General features: G+C 38.7%; 1 protein-coding gene and 1 pseudogene across 1 annotated transcript in view; both read left to right on the top strand.

The window, feature by feature from the left end:
• Positions 1 to 8,612: 8,612 nt before the first annotated feature.
• LOC116288186 (uncharacterized) overlaps positions 8,613 to 24,257 on the top strand; it is a 74,353-nt gene continuing 58,708 nt past the window's right edge. Inside the window, exon 1 of the mRNA XM_089027207.1 lies at positions 8,613 to 8,716. The gene's annotated coding sequence lies outside the window, so the exon portion shown is untranslated. The remainder of the gene's footprint in view (positions 8,717 to 24,257) is intronic.
• LOC148912563 (uncharacterized) lies at positions 11,830 to 16,676 on the top strand (annotated as a pseudogene).

Here is a 24,257-nt window from a genome sequence, read left to right as displayed (position 1 = left end):
AAAAAAACTCGGCTTCACTTCGTTTTTTTCTCACTTTCCTTTGTTTGAAATCAGTTGAAACACAGCTCTTTTAATTCCCTGCTTGATATTATTTTTACATGTACATCAATTTCGTTACTTCATTACCAGGAAATTAATTTCCAGGTGTTTCATTAGCGAAACCATCTACTTTGTAGATAAGGATTTTCCGTTCCATGAGTAAATCAGTTCATGCAGATCAAAACTTACCTACAAGTTACCTGGACAAAGATATCCAGTATCTCACAAATGTTCTTCCTCCTCGTCGCATAATTCAACAAATAATTATATAGTTAGGAAAGTACGCGCGCGCTGATTGGTCGAAAACTGTGATTTATTGGTGAATGGAGCACAGTGCAACCGTCTTTCTTTTTGCGTATATAGATTCAATACCGGGGGAAAAAATAGTAGCTATATGATTAGACGAATAAAACAGCTTTTTCCGTTCTCCATTCAGTAATAAAGCACTTAGGAAGCGCGGTAAACACTCAAGATCAGAAGTGTGAGAAGGCTCGTGTTTCTCCTCGCAAGCAATTATTTGTCTCTGCCTTCGGCATCTGCAAATAATTGCTCTCCCGCCACTAAAAAATCAAGATATTTTGCTCGGCCTCGTCCATTTATCTTCAGGGAATAGTTGAAGGCTCTTAGCCGATCAGAAATGACTGCATAGTGAGTACAATGTATAAATATGATATTTATTTGTGAGCCGACTGCATGAAACATTTCGCTCCATGTAAGGGAATCCGGAATCCGGAATCCGGAATCCACGACATGTTATAGGTTTGGAATCCGGAATCCAGGCCTTGGAATCCGGAATCCAGTTTATAATGGAATACGGAATCCACCATTTTGGTATCCGGAATCTGCTACTTTGAAATTCAAAGTATACACTCAAATGCTATCGCCTCGATCTAGACTGAACCGATGTAGCCCCTCCCCCACTGTGTAATATCTCCACCAAGAACATCTGTCATCAGATGCTGATTTAATTGATAGACGGTTCTACTTATACTGGCAAGTACATCAAATATAATTTTCAGAGAAAGTATCTGAAAATTAACGTTATGGAATCCGGAATCCGCAATTCAAAATTTTTGGAATCCGGAATCCAGAGTCTCGGAATCCGAAATCCAGCGCTTGGAATCCGGAATCCACCATAAGTCCGGATTCCCTTACATGGGGCGAGAACATTGCATTACAACAATTTCCATAAACATGGAAACTCTGTGTGCGAGCTGCACGCTGAAATTTGTTCTTTCGGGAGACTCCGAATGAAAGAAGATCGTTAATATTCATTGAATTACAGAGCAGTTTAGTTCTTATCATTTCGACTTAGCTCGGTCCAGAAGCAAATGAGTAAACATTTCTTGTGTGTGCTTTGTGTGTCGACCACAGCCTGGTCTTTTTAAAAACATTCCGCCGGGCTTCCTGTGGTGTTTACTTTCGATGGAGAATTGGTAACTACAATCCGCTGATCATAGTGACAGAACACCGCGGTCAAATGTCTGCGCATGCGTAGCACCATGTTAAGGCGCGCCATATTTTTATTTGTAAACATTAGTATATTGTGGGACGGATGAGTTCAAAGTCGATTTATAAGAAATTCCCTGGATATTTAAGCTCAATATTTTCCGTATATACTCTCTGTCATATCCTCAAACTATTCTCGGTTTACACTTTTTTTATTCGTTTTACATTGTGAGAAAAACGCAATGAAAGTTTCCTCCTTCGTGGTCTTAGTAATAATCGCTACGAGTGTCAGCTTTGTGTGTAGCTACGGTTGTGAAAAAGCAGCAAAAAGTCGGTCCCATAAAGATAACTGTTCTTCAGGAAGCCTTTTCAAGGTAAACTCGAAGTTAGCAAGGGCTGGACAAATTCCAGAAAATTCTAGTCTGTCGAAGGCACAAAAATGAGATAGAAAAGGAAGACAATCGCTGCTCTTTTCCTTGCGACCAGCTTACTTCAGGTAGTAAATATTACTTTACATTTTTTTCATGTCTAAAATATTCCTTTTACGATGAAGTGTTCAATTTCAATTTTACTATTATTGTAATAGATAAAAAAAACTTCCCAATAGACCCCTGCACAGTTCCCTGCGCCATCTTGAAAGGTAGCCGTGCCTTTGCATCTAAGCGAGATGAACGGTGAGCTTGAACAATTATTCACATGTCTCTATCATTGCAAGCTCACCGTTCGTCTCGCTTTGATGCAAAGGCACGGCTACCTTTCAAGATGGCGCAGGGAACTGTTAAGGGGACTATTGCAAAAAGACATGGGAATTTTTTTGAATAACCATGGAACATCGGGCCTGTGCTGGGATACAGTATAGCTCCAAGAACTGTAGATCGCCACGATAGTCAACTACGGAAGTACTACCCCACTCTCCTGCATAGCAAGATTCAAAATGCTACTAAGGTTTTTTTTTTTCTTTTTTTTTTTTAGATAAATCAATCTTATATTAATTTTATCAGTCCTAATTTTGTTCTATTTGTCTGTTTACAGAAACATTCCTTTATGATGCTCTTACTTGATGATTTTCACAATATGTATACCATTAGATTACCAGACACCAGCCTCAAACTGTCTCTTGCCACCCACATGGTCTCCTCTCTTTTAGAAATCCAACCTATTCCAGCTATTTGCCTATGTCTACACCTAATATAGTCATAAATGGTATATCTAGAAAATGTGTTTGCACATGTATCATAGGGACTGAGCAAACTTTAAAGAAACATTGTCCTCACTGCTCTCAGCCGCTCATGAACAAATTGGATAAACTGACAAATTCTTTTAACACATCTCTTCTTTTGCCTACAAGTACATCTAACAGTATCAATAATATAAGTAATAATGAGGAAAATGAAGACAGTCCAGATAAAGTTCCAGATATAAACAGTCATGGCCCTGACTATTATGAATCCACAGATTGGAAGAACCATGTTGAAACAATTTTAAATACATTTTTTGTCCCTCAACCTTCAAGAAGCTCAAATTCAAGTGCAAACTCTTCTGGCTCTCTATCTGGCCAAGGAACTCATCATGCCCATGTATTATCTGTTTCAACTCAATATGGAAAGTTCTGGTTATTTGAAAAGCAGATATCACAGTCCACACTTAATGGAAGGAATGGCTTAACAGCATGCACTTTCATCAATATCATTCTTTCAAAGTGTTATATAGCAAACAGAATGGTTTTACCAATCCCTGACCAAACAATGTCAATATTGTGGCAAATGGTAATCACATCCTGTATCGGAAAGGGCAACAACATACATGATCAAGTTACTGATGGGCGCCCAATTCACTTTTCTGTATCTGAGGCTTCATCTAAGGCTCGTAATTTACTTATTACGCATGTTCTTACGTATCTGAGGCAGTGATATACATCTGTCTAATCATTCATTTCAAGGAATTACAGTTGATGATTCTTTTGATGTGGATTTCATTAATACAAATCCAGCTGTCCCACAGTCTTCACTGGCATTCTTTTTACAAAGACTTGTCAAGAACCCAATATAGCAGCCATCATTATCATCAATGGCTAAATGTCTGTGTGTTTAATTGGCCAGGCAAATAACATTCTTCTCATGGACAGTCATCTTCATGGCAACTGATTTATGGAGCATTGGTTGGTAAGACCACCCTGCAAGATTTAGATGGATTTTTGATAAATGCAAAACAATTTATAAGCAATATATAAACAATATATTACATGTGTACATAAACTTTTTTTTAAGAAATAATTATATCCATACAAAATCCATCGACATTGATATTACATAATAATAATAATAATAATAATAATAATAATAATAATAATAATAACTTTATTAACGTGTCTTTCTTCCTAGCTTACAATTAAGAAACTCATTGGAGACACCTATCTAACCCTAATAAAAACCCTTAAAATCCATAGTTAATATTGTTAGTTATTTCCTATTTACATTCCCACCCCAATACCATCTATTCCACCCCCCTCCCCCCCCCTCCCCCCTACTCTACCCTCTCCCCTCCAATATCCCTAGTGCAACTGGTGCAACCTAGTGCCACGGAACATACAAGAATGCCTGTTGATGAATCTACCACATTCAAGTTCCTATCAAGTGTTAAAAAACAGCCTCAGGTCCGGATTGTATTCAGTACTGGTTCTGGAAAGAATTTGCACTAGAACTGGCTCCAGTTATTACTCACTTATTCAACCTATCTATTGAAGCTCAATCAATCCCACTGACATGGAAAGTTGCTAGCATAAATCCTATAGCTAAAGAATCTCCACTTCAGACTATCAATCAACTGCATCCAATATCTTTGACTGACATTATTATCAGACTCTTTGAACGTATAATTTATAACTTAGAGATTAGGCCAATCATAGAAATAGAAATAGTTTGCTTATAAACAAGGTTGTAATACCACATTGGCACTATTGCAGTGCCAACATATGTGGATGAAAAGGTTGGAGGGAATGGCTGATAGTGTAAGGGTCTTTGCCTTTGATTTCTCGCAAGCCTTTGATTCAGTTAATCACTTTATCTTACTGAATAAGTTTAGACAATTGCCTATTAGCCCATATATATTAAACTGGGTAGTGGATTTTCTTACTCATAGACAACAGAGAGTCATTAGTGATGGTATATTTACTCCTTTTGTATCTATAAATAAATGTGTTCCCCAAGGAACAATTTTGGGTCCCGTGCTCTTTTCAGTTATGCTAAATGACATCAAAGTTATTAATAATTCTAAGTCTATTTTGGTTAAATACACAGATGATTTAACTTTAAGTACCTTTAGGATTGGTAATAATGATTGTTCTATCCAAGAGGTAGACTCCATTAAGAAGTTGGCTCAGGATAATTTAATGGATATTAATTTATCTAAGACTAAAGAACTTGTTGTCAAGGGCAAAGCTGTGGCACCTATTCCTAATTCCATACAGGGTATTGAACAAGTAACACATTAAACTTTTGGGTGTTCATTTGATAACTTACTTTATCAAACTCATTAATAATTCATGAGGAAAACACAACAGAAATCACGACCGTGAAGAGTGTTGTAAATCTGATACAAAACTGTGTTCATTTGCATAAACTTTAAGTTGGATTTTCTTGGCCAAATTCACTTTAATTGTGAAAATTTTAGTGAAACACAAAGGAACTAACCTAGATGTTTGATAAGTCATATACAGTATTCGTGTCCGTGTTGTATCAGATATACAATCACTCGGCTACGCCTCGTGGTTGTATATCTGATACAACACGGCCACTCATACTGTATATATTACTAAAAAGGCAGGGAAGAGAATGTATATACTAAGGATTTGTAAGAAATATGGTTATAGTTTGGACTGCCTCCATCACCTTTTCCAATCTATCATTATGTCTCTATTCACCTATGCCAGTTCAGTTTGGGGCTGTTCTAGAGTTCAAACACTAAAAGTGTGCAACACTTTGCAGTATTCAGTAGTAAATAATGCTAATTAAACAATAGAAAACAATAGGATTAGCATAATTTAGCAATATTTAGTGGTATTTATGTTACACACTAAAAGTGTTTGTACTCTAGTTACTCTAAATATTTATATAAAATAGATATTTTGCAGAATAGGGATTTTAAGTTTGGTTATATTAAGAATACGGTTCCAGTGAAAGACATAATTGAAAAATCAGATTTAAGATTATGGGATAAAGTAGTTCGGCCTAATCACCCTCTTTTCCATCTGCTTCCACCCAAGAGGACCAGAGTCTTAAAGTGCTTATAAGCCTTTACACAATATTTTCAGAATTGATTCTTTAAATAGTGAATAGTTGATTGTGAAAATAATTCGTCATTTGAATGTCGGGTCTTTGAGATACGAAGGTTTATATTTCCAATATGTTAATGGCTATGACGTAACATAAGGGATTTGAGTTATTTTGTGGCAACTTTTAGCATTGAATGCTGGACATTTTTTGAAAACAAATTTGTAAGAACCTTTACGTGAGTCACAAGTAAAAGGGTGATGCTTTTAAAATACTGTATTCCAGAACGAGTGCAATGCTGTATATTAAATGATCCCTTATGTTACGTCATGGTCATTAACATATTGGGAATATTAACCTTTGTATCTCAAAGACCCAACATTCAAATGACGAATTATTTTCACAATCAACTATTCACTATTTAAAGAATCAATTCAGAAAATATTGTGTAAAGGCTTATAAGCACTTTAAGAGATAGAGTACACAGTTTTATTCTCCCATCAAAAACTGAGTGTTTTAAGAAAGTTTTCTTAAATAAATGCCTTTTTAGATAAGTATTTAATAATTTATTTTTGCTGTAGAGTGCATGCACTAAAACCGTGAACATTAAATAGTACTAATTAGTACTATTTCATACAGAATCCTTTGTTTTCTATTGTTTAATATTTCTATTTAGTGCTAAAAATTAGTATTTGTTTCATGGATTTAGTGTGAGCACTCTATCATTAATTATATTTTATCATAATTTTTACATATATAATTAGTTTAGTTAGTCAATTTGCCATTAAGGACGTTCGTCTTCTTAATTAATAAAGAGCTATTATTATAAGGTGGCCTTTAAACACACATGCTTGATTCTGTGGTAAGCTAGAGTCTATCATGTAAAGCGTTTTGAAGTTATTCTATGCATAAAAGTCTCTGACGTTGTCCTGACGTTGTAAGCAAAAACAGCACAACCAATGCTCTGCTCTACCGGCTAAGGATTCGTGAATGTAGTCTAAGAAGATTGTCATGTAAATAGAGGATATTACAAGGGCGTGCGGAGATACAAATTTACACTCGATTACAGAAACGTTGCAGTATACATTTATTCAAATATCTAATTTAGTCAGTATATTTAATGATATGCAAAACAGAAAAATCGCTTTATTTATTGTTTGTTTTATTCAATGACTGTCAAAATATTTTTTCATGTCTAATGATTATAAATCAGTTGGTTTTAAGCGTTGAAAATGGTTATTTTGCATTATGCATCTCATTAGATATTTGTATAAATGTATACTTCAACGTTTCTGCAATCAAGTGTATCTATAAACTAACTTATAGATTTAATTGTAATGTACTGGAATTTAGAATAATGGGCAAGACTAATAATCGAATAGACGCTACTCACATGTGATATATATGACATATGGGTGAGGTACTAGTATCTCATATTTTCCGATCCAATCCTTCTCCCACTTTTTCTCCTAGTCTCTTATATTTTCCAAACTTGCGCTCCCTACCACCACTTCCAGAGGTAGCCGCGCTCGTAGGATTGGAATACAGCCGACGATCGAGTACAAGAGAGAGGTTGGTCATGAATGCATTCATTACTGTTATGGGAAGGGGGAATGAATCTTGAGAGTGTAGCTGAGTGTGATACAAGAGGGTCAAGAAATGAGTGCATTTGGTATCATGCTCTTACGGGCGATATTCCGCAACCAATGTATGGGATTGGAATATAGCTGGCGATCGAGTACAAGAGAGTGGTAGATTTTGAGCCCGCTCATGATTGCATTCATTACCGTTATCTGGGAATGGGGAATGAATCTTGAGAGTGTGATACAAGAGGGTCAAGAAATGAGTGCATTTGGTGTCATGCTCTTACGGACGATATTCAACCAACGCATGGGATTAGAATATAGCTGGCGATCGAGTACAAGAGAGTGGTAGGTCCTGCATGCATTCAGTACCGTTATGGGAATGGAAAAGTGAATCTTAAGAGCGTGATACAAGAGGGTCAAGAAATGAGTGCATTTGGTATCATGCTCTTACGGGCGATATTCCGCAACCAATGTATGGGATTGGAATATAGCTGGCGATGGAGTACAAGAGAGTGGTAGGTCCTGAATGCATTTATCACTGTTATGGGAATAGAGAATGAATATTGAGAGTGTGATACAAGAGGGTCAAGAAATGAGTGCATTTGGTATCATGCTCTTACCGATCTGTTTATTTGATTTTTTTTCTTCAAAAATCAAAAACTCCCGGGTATTGGTTCCCGGGTGCCTGGTATCTAGATACTTCGATAAATATTTGATCCACGGAAATTATAATTTTTTTAGGTTATTGAATTTTGATTTATAATTAAAATAATGCACTGAATCATTTTTCAAACATTCAAAAATAAGAGCAAACAGCCTGTGATAAATGTTTGAGATACTTAGCTGACTAACATCTACTTACCGTTCAACTCAGAGATATATCATGCCCACACTCGTGTTTGTCAGATGTATTCGAAACGATGTACTTATTCAGTAGTATCTTGCACAAAAGGTATAAAGAGATTATAAAATTATTTATGTATTAATTTACATCATGAAAGCACGAACTCTTTCGTATCATTTCACTAAGATATGGTTTAATTTATCCACTGCTAGTTTGCATTTATTTATGACCTTGAATTTGTATCAGTCTCATGTGTATCGCTAATAAAGGTCGCTAGATATGATTTTTAACGATGCTGACTAACTGACTGTTCCTTTTTCCGCACATATCATGATAAAGAACATGATATGGACCCGTTTCTTAAGTGAGATTATCCGCCATTTTCATTTTAGACCTTCACGCATGCGCAGACGTTTGACCGCGGTGTTGGAGGAGGGAGGGCGTTGAAACGTGCATGAGCACTACTCTGCCTGTCAACAATGGCGGACCGTTTGTGGAGGAAGTTCGGCTGACAAGAAGATCTTTCAAAGGTAAATTTAGGCTTGTTTATCTTTGTTTTTAGCCAATAAAACCATTTTTTCGGTGTTAGAGAACACCCAAAACATGATAAGAGTTTTCATTACGAAGAATTCGCTAGTTTTTGTACTCAAAGAACCATTTTTCATGGTGTTTACGCTAGATTTTATATAGCAAATGCGGGCGCAGGGCATTTTTGGTTTTATTACAATGTTTTCCAAAACCTAGTTTATATTTTTTTGAAATGTTTATATAGTGTTCTACTTATGTGAAAAAAATCAGACTGAGCAAATGTGAGCAAGATTGGTTTTTTGACATCTCAAATGTAGACTAGCGAAGCGCTAGGGAATTTATTAGTATGTACACCTTCTATATGATGTAGACAAGATCAAAATTGACCTGAGGATTGTTAGATGTTTTACCTTTAACGGTCCAAAAGTGAAAAAGAATGTGCTGAAGAACAGTGTGTGTATATTTGTCTGGAGAAATGTCACAATTTCCGATCATTTCGTTCCATTTTTGTTCAAGGTATGTCAACTTTGCTATCGATTCGCTAGTCTACATTTGACTCTTATCATGTCTAAAAATTGTTTTATTGGCTAAAAACAAAGATAAACAAGCCTGAATTTACCTTTGAAAGATCTTCTTGTCAGCCGAACAGCAACGTCCTCCACAAACGGTCCGCCATTGTTGACAGGCAGAGTAGTGCCCATGCCCGTTTCAACGCCCTCCCTCCTCCCGCCCTGCAACTAGCTTCCAGACCTAGCGCGTTCATCGATCGCAAGCTGATCGAAATCAATCTTCTCCTGAGTGCTTCTAGCGTTCCCTTTTGTATGGAAATCGCAAAGACCTAAATGACTTTTGATTGCGATGGCTGCTTTTGTCAACTTAAACATCGCGCTTGATATCAAAAACAAATGACTAGACAAGCGAAACAAATGACTAGACATAGAACACAAGGGTCTTGGTGTAATGAAAATCAACTTGATGTATAAAAAGTACTGCTTGATCATGAAAAAATGCAACTTGAAGTTTTGTCACGCTTGGGCTAGCATAACGTACGGGAATGATAATAAATAGATAATAATAATAGTAATATATTCTATTTAGCAATCTGGTGTTCTTCATCTTTATTCATTGTTTTATACACCATACACTTATTTCAATAAAGTTAGTCACCAAAAACCTAGAAAGCTGTGATCACTCAGAATCATGGGGAAATGTTTTATATCCAACAAGTGAAGCTTTTTACACAAACTACAGCAGTTGAGGATGCTCAGAGGAGGTGAACTTGTTATTGATCTCAAGTCCATCAACAGTTATCAAGTGGTTGGAACATGTAAAATGTATCTACCCATAATCCTTGACGGTCTCAGTTTTGTAGCTTTTCAAGTGGTTAACTTTATAATGAAATAAGTGTATACACTATAATAGTGCTAGTCGGCATTGATCTTCATATTTAACTGAGCTTAGTCAAATAGTAATGATCTTACGTTAGTTCTAATAATATCTTGGTGGATTGTTAACCTGTCATAATTTGAAAAGGTCAACGTAATCACACACCGTAACAGCTCTTTTGTATAAAAGTTTACAGTCTAATCAGCCATGCATTCTCCATAGCTTGCACTGGAAGCCTTATGGTAACTGATAAATTATAACATATTTCATTCTTGTATTTTTGATTATCGAATGCAGTTCATATTGGGGAATCTGTGGAAAAAGTTTAAAATAACTTCACTATTTCAGAGTAATTTTATTAACCAAAGTATGCTTTAAAAAAAACGCTTTGCCAATCTAAATACCTGTCATGCATCACGTCAGAGACAAAACATTGTAATAGATTATTAAGATTTTGGACAAATGGATCTAAATTAAAATTATTTTTTTATACAAAAAGTAGAGAGTCTAATTTTTTTTTTTGCATTGTACATTTATTTTCGATTTTTTGTTGTTTTTTTTTTGTTTTTGTTTAGTTTTTGTTTTTGACGCCTTGGGGTCATACCGCGGGAGTTTTGGCAGAATATTCCAGAATTATTTTTAATGCAAAGTGAATGCATCATAATGAGCAGATCAGAAAGCAAAGGGTGACACTAGAGTACACTTTTTAGTAGTAAATAGTGCTAATTAAACAATAGAAAACAATAGGATTAGCATAATTTAGAAGTATTAAGTGGTATTTATGTTACACACTTATAGTGTTTGTACTCTATGAAACTTTTTCAAATACTTCACATTTTGTGTGTACCCAATTGTACAGGTGGACACATGTTACAACACCACTGTTGTGTGTAACAGTTGTACAGGTAGACACATGGTACAACACCACTGTTGTGTGTAACAGTTGTACAGGTGGACACATGGTACAACACTACTGTTGTGTGTAACAGTTGTACAGGTGGACACATGTTACAACACCACTGTTGTGTGTAACAGTTGTACAGGTGGACACATGGTACGACACCACTGTTGTGTGTAACAGTTGTACAGGTGGACACATGGTACAACACCACTGTTGTGTGTAACAGTTTTACAGGTGGACACATGGTACAACACCACTGTTGTGTGTAACAGTTGTAGAGGTGGACACATGGCACAACACCACTGTTGTGTGTAACAGTTGTACAGGTGGACACATGGTACAACACTACTGTTGTGTGTAACAGTTGTAGAGGTGGACACACTATGACTATGACCTACTGGACAAGTAAAGTCTCTTATTTTCGAAATAGCAATGAATTAATAGTTCATTCTTCATAACGAGCTACTGGGTTTGAGTGCTCTTTCAGGTCAAAAGGAGGTTGAACTGAAAGGGATGGAAAAAGTTATTTTAGACTATTTTTAGTTAGACAAGTAGTGGTAAAGATGAAGCAAGTTAAATACTGTCAATAAATAGCTTTCAGACTTAAAAATGTTCGACCATAGAACCATTTTCGACATTGGTTAATTTTCGATGGTTTTCAATTTGTCCAAACGTAAGCGATGCAGCTGTTTGATGTTTTTAATGTATGTATACAGTTATAATATTTACGAAGAAAATACAAAGTAGTGATTTTTAAAAGAAATTCGTATTGTCCTTGGTTGAGTCGTACTTAATTATTTGTTGACTGGGATTGTATTGTTATTGCAGATGGCCGCAGCACAAGAATATTCCACAGAAGAACTTAACTACTTCAGGGTTTGCAACGTCACCACTCGAATCATTGCTGACGGACTACGAGTAGTCTTCAAACAATTATGGGACACTCATTACCAGGCGACACACGGCCAGTGGCAAGATACGGCTACGAATGGCATTGATTTATACAGCATGGAATCTTCTAAAAGTCGTAAGAGAAATTCACGAGAAATTTTAATTTTGAGAAATGGCAATAGACTTGAATGGGACTGTACCAGTCTTTTTGTTGCCATTCTTTATTCAGATAGTATTGGCAAGGGTCTCGATCCCGTTGTTAAGAAATGCGTGGATGATTTACGTCAGTTCCGTAATAAAGTCTTTGCTCATGTGTCTGATGGAAAGTTAAAAGAAAGGGATTTTCAAACCTCTATCCAAACGGTAATAGATGATTTTATCGCCCTAAAACTAGACACTGCTGGTATAGAGGCAATCAAAAACCAGAAAACATTTCCTACAAAGGAACTACGTCTCACTCAGCAACAGTTAGAAAAGGAGAAAATACGTAACGAGGAACCACGATCGTTTTGTGTTTTGCCACCCAAACCATCCCACGAAGTTATCGATCGTTCAAGCGAAATGAATGAGATAATACAAAAGATGAAAAAGTTGAGAAGCACAAAAAGAAATGAAATAACTGTTGTTTATCTGTCTGGGAATCCTGGCTGTGGCAAAAGTGAAATAGCAAGGCAGATAGGTGAGAGGGTTTTCGATGATGTTCCTGATAACGCGACAGATCAAGTAAAGTTTGTGTTCGCCCTAAATGCATCCAGTACAGACACATTAATACAATCATATATTGAATTTGCAATTACTTTAAACTGTGATGAGAAATCTATACTACGAGCATTGGAACATCAAAAGATCTTTCTCCGGAAGACAAACTTATTCATCTTAAAACTCTTGTAGCTCCCAAACTGCGAAAGTATTCTTCATGGCTCTTGATTGTGGATAACGTCACAGACGTTAAATCAGTCTTCAGATTCTTGCCACAAGCGGGAGAGAAGACGGAGGGCAATGGTCAGATACTTTTTACCACACAAGACAGTCGATCCATTGGTGCCAATAATTCGCACACTTACCATTTATCCCTTAGTCGCGGTATGAAACCTGATGAAGCGGTAAAAACACTTTCTGAAATATCGGGCGTTGCTTCAAATAAAGAATGCATTTTACAAATTGCGAAAGCTCTAGATTTCCAGCCACTAGCACTAGCGTGTGCAGCAACTTACATGAAGCGTGTAAGTGATGTAACGTCAATGTCATGGGAAGAATATTTACAGAAGATTCAACAAGGCAAGCGAGAAGCGACTGAAGGGGAATATAAAACAATTAGCGTAACGTACTCGCAATCGATGACTGCAGCAGTCAAGTTGGCCTTAGAAAAAGAAATGGATGGAGACATGGTTATGATGCATGTTTTTCAGTTCTTGTCTGCGTTGGGCCCTGAGCGGATACCCTTGGAATATGTCGTACAATATGTAACACGGTGCATGACAGATCAAGACGAAGATCTCGTGGCCGCCACTGTCTTTTCATCTTCACTTATTCTTAATGTTTCCGAAAACCAGTCAAAAGAGTTTGGTATACATCAAGTTGTACATAGCTGTCTACAAGATATTGTTCTACATAAGAGCAAAAAAGAAGATTTTCATTTCTTGGTAAACGTAATTAATGCCTTTTCAGCACTTTTAAACGCCTTTGATGTGGACAACGTCAATCACATTACAACAACAAAATTTGTAGCAGTGCATTTTATGCACCTCTCAAAGCATTTAACCAATTTTACAACGGAATCTTTATCGCCAAAAAAGCAGAAAACGAATTTTGAACAAGAATACTACGACTACGTCCGTTGCTTCAATGCCGCGTGAAACGTCTGCCAAACCCACGCTATGCACGAAGCTGCGAAAACATTTTTTGAAGCAGTACTAATGATAAAGGAATTATATCATGGTAATCATCCAACACTTGCTACTACATTGAGCAATCTAGGAACGAACCTCCGTCAACTGGGCAAGCATGAAGAAGCGCACAAATGTCTCGAGAGAGCAATGACTATTAAAGAGATGGCGTATGATCAAAATCATCCAACACTTGCTACTACATTGAGTAATATAGGATCGAACCTCCGTCATCTGGGCAAGCATGAAGAAGCAAAGAAATGTCTCGAGAAAGCATTGACTATTAAAGAGATGGCGTATGATCAAAATCATCCAACACTTGCTATTACATTGAATAATCTAGGATCGAACCTCAATGATGTGGGCAAGCATGAAGAAGCGCCCAAATGTCTCGAGAGAGCATTGACTATTGAAGAGATGGAATATGATCAAAATCATCCAACACTTGCTATTACATTGAAGAATCTAGGATCGAACATCCATGATCTGGGCAAGCATGAAGAAGCACAGAAATGTCTCGAGAGAGAGCATTGACTATTCAAAAGTTGGCGTATGATCAAAATCATCCAACACTTGCTGGTACATTGAATAATCTAGGATCGAACCTCCGTGATCTGGGCAAGCATGAAGAAGCGCAGAAATGTCTCAAGAGAGCATTGACTATTCAAGAGATGGCGTATGATCAAAATCATCCAACACTTGCTGCTTCATTGAATAATCTAGGATCGAACCTCCGTGATCTGGGCAAGCATGAAGAAGCGCACAAATGTCTCGAGAGAGAGTATTGACTATTCAAGAGATGGCGTATGATCAAAATCATCCAACACTTGCTGCTACATTGAATAATCTAGGATCGAACCTCCGTGATCCGGGCAAGCATGAAGAAGCGCACAAATGTCTCGAGAGAGTATTGACTATTCAAGAGATGGCGTATGATCAAAATCATCCAACACTTGCTACTACATTGAATAATCTAGGATCGAACCTCCGTGATCTGGGCAAGCATGAAGAAGCGCACAAATGTCTCGAGAGAGCATTGACTATTCAAGAGATGGCGTATGAACAAAATCATCCAACACTTGCTGCTACATTGAATAATCTAGGATCGAACCTCCGTCATCTGGGCAAGCAAGAAGAAGCGCAGAAATGTCTCGAGAGAGCATTGACTATTCAAGAGATGGCGTATGATCAAAATCATCCAACACTTGCTACTACATTGAATAATCTAGGAGTGAACCTCCGTGATCTGGGCAAGCATGAAGAAGCGCACAATTGTCTCGAGAGAGCATCGACTATTGAAGAGATGGCGTATGATCAAAATCATCCAACACTTGGTGCTACATTGAAAAATCAAGGATCGAACCTCCGTGATCTGGGCAAGCATGAAGAAGCGCAGAAATGTCTCGAGAGAGCATTGACTATTCAAGAGATGGCGTATGATCAAAATCATCCAACACTTCCTATTAAATTTAATAATCTAGGATCGAACCTCCGTGATCTGGGCAAGCATGAAGAAGCACAGACATGTCTCGAGAGAGCATTGACTATTGAAGAGATGGCGTATGAACAAAATCATCCAACACTTGCTACTACATTGAGTAATCTAGGATCGAACCTCCGTCATCTGGGCTAGCATGAAGAAGCGCAGAAATGTATCGAGAGAAATTTGACTATTGAAGAGATGACATACGAACAAAATCATCCAACACTTGCTATTACATTGAGTAATCTAGGATTGAACCTCCGTGATCTGAGGAAGCATGAAGAAGCACAGAAATGTCTCGAGAGAGCATTGACTATTGAAGAGATGGCGTATGAACAGAATCATCCAACACTTGCTGTACATTGAATAATCTAGGATCGAACCTCCGTCATCTGGGCAAGCATGAAGAAGCGCAGAAATGTCTCCAGAGAACATTGACTATTGAAGAGATGACGTATGAACAAAATCATCCAACACTTGCTATTACATTGAGTAAACTAGGATTGAACCTCCGTGATCAGGGCAAGCATGAAGAATCACAAAAATGTCTCGAGAGAGCATTGACTATTCAAGAGATGGCGTATGATCAAAATCATCCAACACTTGCTATTACATTGAAGAATCTAGGATCAAACCTCCGTGATCTGAGCAAGCATGAAGAAGCACAGAAATGTCTCGAGAGAGCATTGACTATTGAAGAGATGGCGTATGAACAGAATCATCCAACACTTACTACTACATTGAATAATCTAGGATCGAACCTCCGTCATCTGCGCAAGCAAGAAGAACCGCAGAAATGTCTCGAGAGAGCATTGACTATTCAAGAGATGGCGTATGATCAAAATCATCCAACACTTGCTATTACATTGAAGAATCTAGGATTGAACCTCCGTGATCTGAGCAAGCATGAAGAAGCACAGAAATGTCTCGAGAGAGCATTGACTATTGAAGAGATGGCGTATGAACAGAATCATCCAACACTTACTACTACATTGAATAATCTAGGATCGATCCTCCGTCATCTGGGCAAGCAAGAAGAAGCGCAGAAATGTCTCGAGAGAGCATTGACTATTGAAGAGATGGAATATGATCAAAATCATCCAACACTTGCTGCTACATTGAATAATCTAGGATTGAGCTTTCGTGATCTGGGCAAGTATGAAGAAGCGCAGAAGTGTCTCGAGAGAGCATTGACTATTCAAGAGATGGCGTATGATCAAAATCATCCAACACTTGCTACTACACTGAGTAATCTAGGATCGATTCTCCGTCATCTGGGCAAGTACGAAGAATCGCAGAAATATCTCGAGAGAGCTTTGACTATTAAAGAGATGGCGTATGATCAAAATCATCCAACACTTGCTACTACATTGAGTAATCTAGGATTGAAACCTCTGTTTTCTGGGCAAGTATGAAAAAGCGCAGAAATGTCATTTGAGAGCATTGATTATTCAAGAGATGGCGTATGATCAAAATCAGCCAACACTTGCTACTACATTGAGTAATCTAGGAACGATTCTCCGTCATCTGGGCAAGTATGAAGAATCGCAGAAATATCTCGAGAGAGCATTGACTATTCAAGAGATGGCGTATGTTTAAAATCATCCAACACTTGCTATTACATTAAGTAATGTAGGATCGGACCTCCGTGATCTGGGCAAGTATGAAGAAGCGCAGAAATGTCACTAGAGATCATTGACTATTCAAGACATAGCGTATGATCAAAATCATCCAACACTCTCTACTACATCGAGTAATCTAGGATCGATTCTTTTTAATCTGGGCAAGTATGAAGAAGCGCAGAAATGTCTCGAGAGAGCATTGACTATTCAAGAGATGGCGTATGATCAAAATCATCCAACACTTGCTATTACATTGAAGAATCTAGGATCGAACCTCCGTGATCTGAGCAAGCATGAAGAAGCACAGAAATGTCTCGAGAGAGCATTGACTATTGAATAGATGGGGTATGAACGGAATCATCCAACACTTACTACTACATTGAATAATCTAGGATCGATCCTCCGTCATCTGGGCAAGCAAGAAGAAGCGCAGAAATGTCTCGAGAGAGCATTGACTATTCAAGAGATTGCGTATGATCACAATCATCCAACACTTGCTGGTACATTGAATAATCTAGGATCGAACCTCCGTGATCTGGGCAAGCATGAAGAAGCACAGAAATGTCTCGAGAGAGCATTGACTATTCAAGAGACGGCGTATGATCAAAATCATCCAACACTTGCTGGTACATTGAATAATCTAGGATCGAACCTCCGTCATCTGGGCAAGCATGAAGAAGCGCACAAATGACTCAAGAGAGCATTGACTATTCAAGAGATGGCGTATGAACAAAATCATACAACACTTGCTACTACAATGAGTAATCTAGGATCGATCCTCCGTCATCTGGGCAAGCATGAAGAAGCGCAGAAATGTCTCGAGAGAGCATTGACTATTGAAGAGATAGCGTATGATCAAAATCATTCAACACTTGCTGCTATATTGAATAATCTAGGATCGAACCTCCGTCATCTGGGAAAGCATGAAGAAGCGCAGAAATGGCTCGAGAGAGCATTGACTATTGAAGAGATGGCGTATGATCAAAATCATCCAACACTTGTTATTACATTGAAGAATCTAGGATCAAACCTCCGTGATCTGAGCAGGCATGAAGAAGCACAGAAATGTCTCGAGAGAGCATTGACTATTGAAGAGATGGCGTATGATCAAAATCATTCAACACTTGCTGCTACATTGAATAATCTAGGATCAAACCTCCGTCAGCTGGGAAAGCATGAAGAAGCGCAGAAATGTCTCGAGAGAGTATTGACTATTGAAGAGATGGCGTATGATCAAAATCATCCAACACTTGCTATTACATTGAAGAATCTAGGATCGAACCTCCGTGATCTGGGTAAGGATGAAGAAGCGCAGAAATGTCTCGAGAGAGCATTGACTATTCAAGAGATGGCGTATGATCAAAATCATTTAACACTTGCTGCTACATTGAAGAATGCTGGATCGAACCTCCGTTATCTGAGCAAGCATGAAGAAGCACAGAAATGTCTCGAGAGAGCATTGACTATTGAAGAGATGGCGTATGAACAGAATCATCCAACACTTGCTACTACATTGAATAATCTAGGATCGAACCTCCGTGATCTGGGCAAGCATGAAGAAGCGCACAAATGACTCAAGAGAGCATTGACTATTCAAGAGATGGCGTATGAACAAAATCATCCAACACTTGCTACTACATTGAGTAATCTAGGATCGAACCTCCGTCATCTGGGCAAGCATGAAGAAGCGCAGAAATGTCTCGAGAGAACATTGACTATTGAAGAGATGACGTATGAACAAAATCATCCAACACTTGCTATTACATTGAAGAATCTAGGATCGAACCTCCGTGATCTGTGCAAGCATAAAGAAGCGCAGAAATGTCTCGAGAGAGCATTGATTATTGAAGAGATGGCGTATGATCAAAATCATCCAACACTTGCTACTACATTGAATAATCTAGGATCGAACCTCCGTGATCTGGGAAGCTTGAAGAAGCGCAGAAATGTCTCAAGAGAGCATTGACTATTCAAGAGATGGCGTATGATCAAAATCATCCAACACTTGCTTTTACATTGAAGAATCTAAGATCGAACCTCCGTCATCTGGGCAAGCATGAAAAAGCACAGAAATGTCTCGAGAGAGCTTTGACTATTAAAGAGATGGCGTATGATCAAAATCATCCAACACTTGCTACTACATTGAATAATCTAGGATCGAACCTCCGTCATCTGGGCAAGCATGAAGAAGCGCACAAATGACTCAAGAGAGCATTGACTATTCAAGAGATGGCGTATGAACAAAATCATACAACACTTGCTACTACATTGAGTAATCTAGGATCGATCCTCCGTCATCTGGGCAAGCATGAAGAAGCGCAGAAATGTCTCGAGAGAGCATTGACTATTGAAGAGATAGCGTATGATCAAAATCATTCAACACTTGCTGCTATATTGAATAATCTAGGATCGAACCTCCGTCATCTGGGAAAGCATGAAGAAGCGCAGAAATGGCTCGAGAGAGCATTGACTATTGAAGAGATGGCGTATGATCAAAATCATCCAACACTTGCTACTACATTGAATAATCTAGGATCAAACCTCCGTGATCTGAGCAGGCATGAAGAAGCACAGAAATGTCTCGAGAGAGCATTGACTATTCAAGAGATGGCGTATGAACAAAATCATCCAACACTTGCTACTACATTGAGTAATCTAGGATCGAACCTCCGTCATCTGGGCAAGCATGAAGAAGCGCAGAAATGTCTCGAGAGAGCATTGACTATTGAAGAGATGACGTATGAACAAAATCATCCAACACTTGCTATTACATTGAAGAATCTAGGATCGAACCTCCGTGATCTGTGCAAGCATAAAGAAGCGCAGAAATGTCTCGAGAGAGCATTGATTATTGAAGAGATGGCGTATGATCAAAATCATCCAACACTTGCTACTACATTGAATAATCTAGGATCGAACCTCCGTGATCTGGGAAGCTTGAAGAAGCGCAGAAATGTCTCAAGAGAGCATTGACTATTCAAGAGATGGCGTATGATCAAAATCATCCAACACTTGCTTTTACATTGAAGAATCTAAGATCGAACCTCCGTCATCTGGGCAAGCATGAAAAAGCACAGAAATGTCTCGAGAGAGCTTTGACTATTAAAGAGATGGTGTATGATCAAAATCATCCAACACTTGCTACTACATTGAATAATCTAGGATCGAACCTCCGTCATCTGGGCAAGCATGAAGAAGCGCACAAATGACTCAAGAGAGCATTGACTATTCAAGAGATGGCGTATGAACAAAATCATACAACACTTGCTACTACATTGAGTAATCTAGGATCGATCCTCCGTCATCTGGGCAAGCATGAAGAAGCGCCGAAATGTCTCGAGAGAGCATTGACTATTGAAGAGATAGCGTATGATCAAAATCATTCAACACTTGCTGCTATATTGAATAATCTAGGATCGAACCTCCGTCATCTGGGAAAGCATGAAGAAGCGCAGAAATGGCTCGAGAGAGCATTGACTATTGCAGAGATGGCGTATGATCAAAATCATCCAACACTTGTTATTACATTGAAGAATCTAGGATCAAACCTCCGTGATCTGAGCAGGCATGAAGAAGCACAGAAATGTCTCGAGAGAGCATTGACTATTGAAGAGATGGCGTAAGATCAAAATCATTCAACACTTGCTGCTACATTGAATAATCTAGGATCAAACCTCCGTCAGCTGGGAAAGCATGAAGAAGCGCAGAAATGTCTCGAGAGAGAATTGACTATTGAAGAGATGGCGTATGATCAAAATCATCCAACACTTGCTATTACATTGAAGAATCTAGGATCGAACCTCCGTGATCTGGGCAAGGATGAAGAAGCGCAGAAATGTCTCGAGAGAGCATTGACTATTAAAGAGATGGCGTATGATCAAAATCATTTAACACTTGCTGCTACATTGAAGAATGCAGGATCGAACCTCCGTTATCTGAGCAAGCATGAAGAAGCACAGAAATGTCTCGAGAGAGCATTGACTATTGAAGAGATGGCGTATGAACAGAATCATCCAACACTTGCTACTACATTGAATAATCTAGGATCGAACCTCCGTGATCTGGGCAAGCATGAAGAAGCGCACAAATGACTCAAGAGAGCATTGACTATTCAAGAGATGGCGTATGAACAAAATCATCCAACACTTGCTACTACATTGAGTAATCTAGGATCGAACCTCCGTCATCTGGGCAAGCATGAAGAAGCGCAGAAATGTCTCGAGAGAACATTGACTATTGAAGAGATGACGTATGAACAAAATCATCCAACACTTGCTATTACATTGAAGAATCTAGGATCGAACCTCCGTGATCTGGGCAAGCATAAAGAAGCGCAGAAATGTCTCGAGAGAGCATTGATTATTGAAGAGATGGCGTATGATCAAAATCATCCAACACTTGCTACTACATTGAATAATCTAGGATCGAACCTCCGTGATCTGGGAAGCTTGAAGAAGCGCAGAAATGTCTCAAGAGAGCATTGACTATTCAAGAGATGGCGTATGATCAAAATCATCCAACACTTGCTTTTACATTGAAGAATCTAAGATCGAACCTCCGTCATCTGGGCAAGCATGAAGAAGCACAGAAATGTCTCGAGAGAGCTTTGACTATTTAAGAGATGTCGTATGATCAAAATCATCCAACACTTGCTACTACATTGATTAATCTAGGATTGAACCTCCGTCATCTGGGCTAGTATGAAGAAGCACAGAAATGTCTTTTGAGAGCATTGACTATTCAAGAGATGGCGTATGATCAAAATCATCCAACACTTGCTACTACATTGAGTAATCTAGGATCGAACCTCCGTGATCTGTGCAAGCATGAGGAAGCGCACAAATGTCTCGAGAGAGCATTGACTATTGAAGAGAAGGCGTATGATCAAAATCATCCAACACTTGCTACTACATTGAATAATCTAGGATCCAACCTCCGTGATCTGGGCAAGCATGAAGAAGCGCACAAATGTCTCGAGAGAGCATTGACTATTGAAGAGATGGCGTATGATCAAAATCATCCAACACTTGCTGATACATTGAATAATCAAGGATCGAACCTCCGTGATCTGGGCAAGCATGAAGAAGCGCGGAAATGTCTCAAGAGAGCATTGACTATTCAAGAGATGGCGTATGAACAGAATCATCCAACACTTGCTATTACATTGAAGAATCTAGGATCGAACCTCCGTGATCTGTGCAAGCATGATGAAGCCCATAAATGTCTCGAGAGAGCATTGACTATTGAAGAGATGGCGTATGAACAAAATCATCCAACACTTGCTACTACATTGAGTAATCTAGGATCGAACCTCCGTCATCTGGGCAAGCATGAAGAAGCGCAGAAATGTCTCGAGAGAACATTGACTATTGAAGAGATGTCGTATGAACAAAATCATCCAACACTTGCTATTACATTGAAGAATCTAGGATCGAACCTCCGTGATCTGGGCAAGCATAAAGAAGCGCAGAAATGTCTCGAGAGAGCATTGATTATTGAAGAGATGGCATATGATCAAAATCATCCAACACTTGCTACTACATTGAATAATCTAGGATCGAACCTCCGTGATCTGGGAAGCTTGAAGAAGCGCAGAAATGTCTCAAGAGAGCATTGACTATTCAAGAGATGGCGTATGATCAAAATCATCCAACACTTGCTTTTACATTGAATAATCTAGGATCGAACCTCCGTCATCTGGGCAAGCATGAAAAAGCACAGAAATGTCTCGAGAGAGCTTTGACTATTAAAGAGATGGCGTATGATCAAAATCATCCAACACTTGCTACTACATTGATTAATCTAGGATTGAACCTCCGTCATCTGGGCTAGTATGAAGAAGCACAGAAATGTCTTTTGAGAGCATTGACTATTCAAGAGATGGCGTATGATCAAAATCATCCAACACTTGCTACTACATTGAGTAATCTAGGATCGAACCTCCGTGATCTGTGCAAGCATGAGGAAGCGCACAAATGTCTCGAGAGAGCATTGACTATTGAAGAGAAGGCGTATGATCAAAATCATCCAACACTTGCTGGTACATTGAATAATCTAGGATCCAACCTCCGTGATCTGGGCAAGCATGAAGAAGCGCACAAATGTCTCGAGAGAGCATTGACTATTGAAGAGATGGCGTATGATCAAAATCATCCAACACTTGCTGATACATTGAATAATCAAGGATCGAACCTCCGTGATCTGGGCAAGCATGAAGAAGCGCGGAAATGTCTCAAGAGAGCATTGACTATTCAAGAGATGGCGTATGATCAAAATCATCCAACACTTGCTATTACATTGAAGAATCTAGGATCGAACCTCCGTGATCTGAGCAAGCATGAAGAAGCACAGAAATGTCTCGAGAGAGCATTGACTATTGAAGACATGGCGTATGAACAAAATCATCCAACACTTGCTATTACATTGAATAATCTAGGATCCAACCTCCGTGATCTGGGCAAGCATGAAGAAGCACAGAAATGTCTCGAGAGAGAGCATTGACTATTCAAGAGATGGCGTATGATCAAAATCATCCAACACTTGCTGGTACATTGAATAATCTAGGATCCAACCTCCGTCATCTGGGCAAGCATGAAGAAGCGCACAAATGACTCAAGAGAGCATTGACTATTCAAGAGATGGCGTATGAACAAAATCATACAACACTTGCTACTGCATTGCGTAATCTAGGATCGATCCTCCGTCATCTGGGCAAGCATGAAGAAGCGCACAAATGTCTCGAGAGAGCATTGACTATTCAAGAGATGGCGTATGATCAAAATCATCCAACACTTGCTGGTACATTGAATAATCTAGGATCCAACCTCCGTCATCTGGGCAAGCATGAAGAAGCGCACAAATGACTCAAGAGAGCATTGACTATTGAAGAGATGGCGTATGAACAAAATCATCAAACACTTGCTACTACATTGAATAATCTAGGATCGAACCTCCGTGATCTGTGCAAGCATGAGGAAGCGCACAAATGTCTCGAGAGAGCATTGACTATTGAAGAGAAGGCGTATGATCAAAATCATCCAACACTTGCTACTACATTGAATAATCTAGGATCCAACCTCCGTGATCTGGGCAAGCATGAAGAAGCGCACAAATGTCTCGAGAGAGCATTGACTATTGAAGAGATGGCGTATGATCAAAATCATCCAACACTTGCTATTACATTGAAGAATCTAGGATGAACCTCGTGATTGAGCAAGCATGAAGAAGCACAGAGAATAGAAATGTCCGAGAGAGGCATTGACTATTGAAGCATGGACGTGTATGCACAAAACTCATCCAACATGCTATTACCTTGAATACTCTAGGGATCCACCTCCGTGATCGGGCACGCCCTGAAGCAGCACAGCCTGTCTC

This window comes from Actinia tenebrosa, unplaced genomic scaffold (assembly GCF_029948245.1).
Source record: "Actinia tenebrosa isolate PJP-AT-01 unplaced genomic scaffold, QUT_ActTen_1.0 PGA_scaffold11__36_contigs__length_13525064, whole genome shotgun sequence".
Taxonomy (NCBI): Eukaryota; Metazoa; Cnidaria; class Anthozoa; order Actiniaria; family Actiniidae; genus Actinia; species Actinia tenebrosa.
This window is presented reverse-complemented; position numbering and strand designations above follow the sequence as displayed.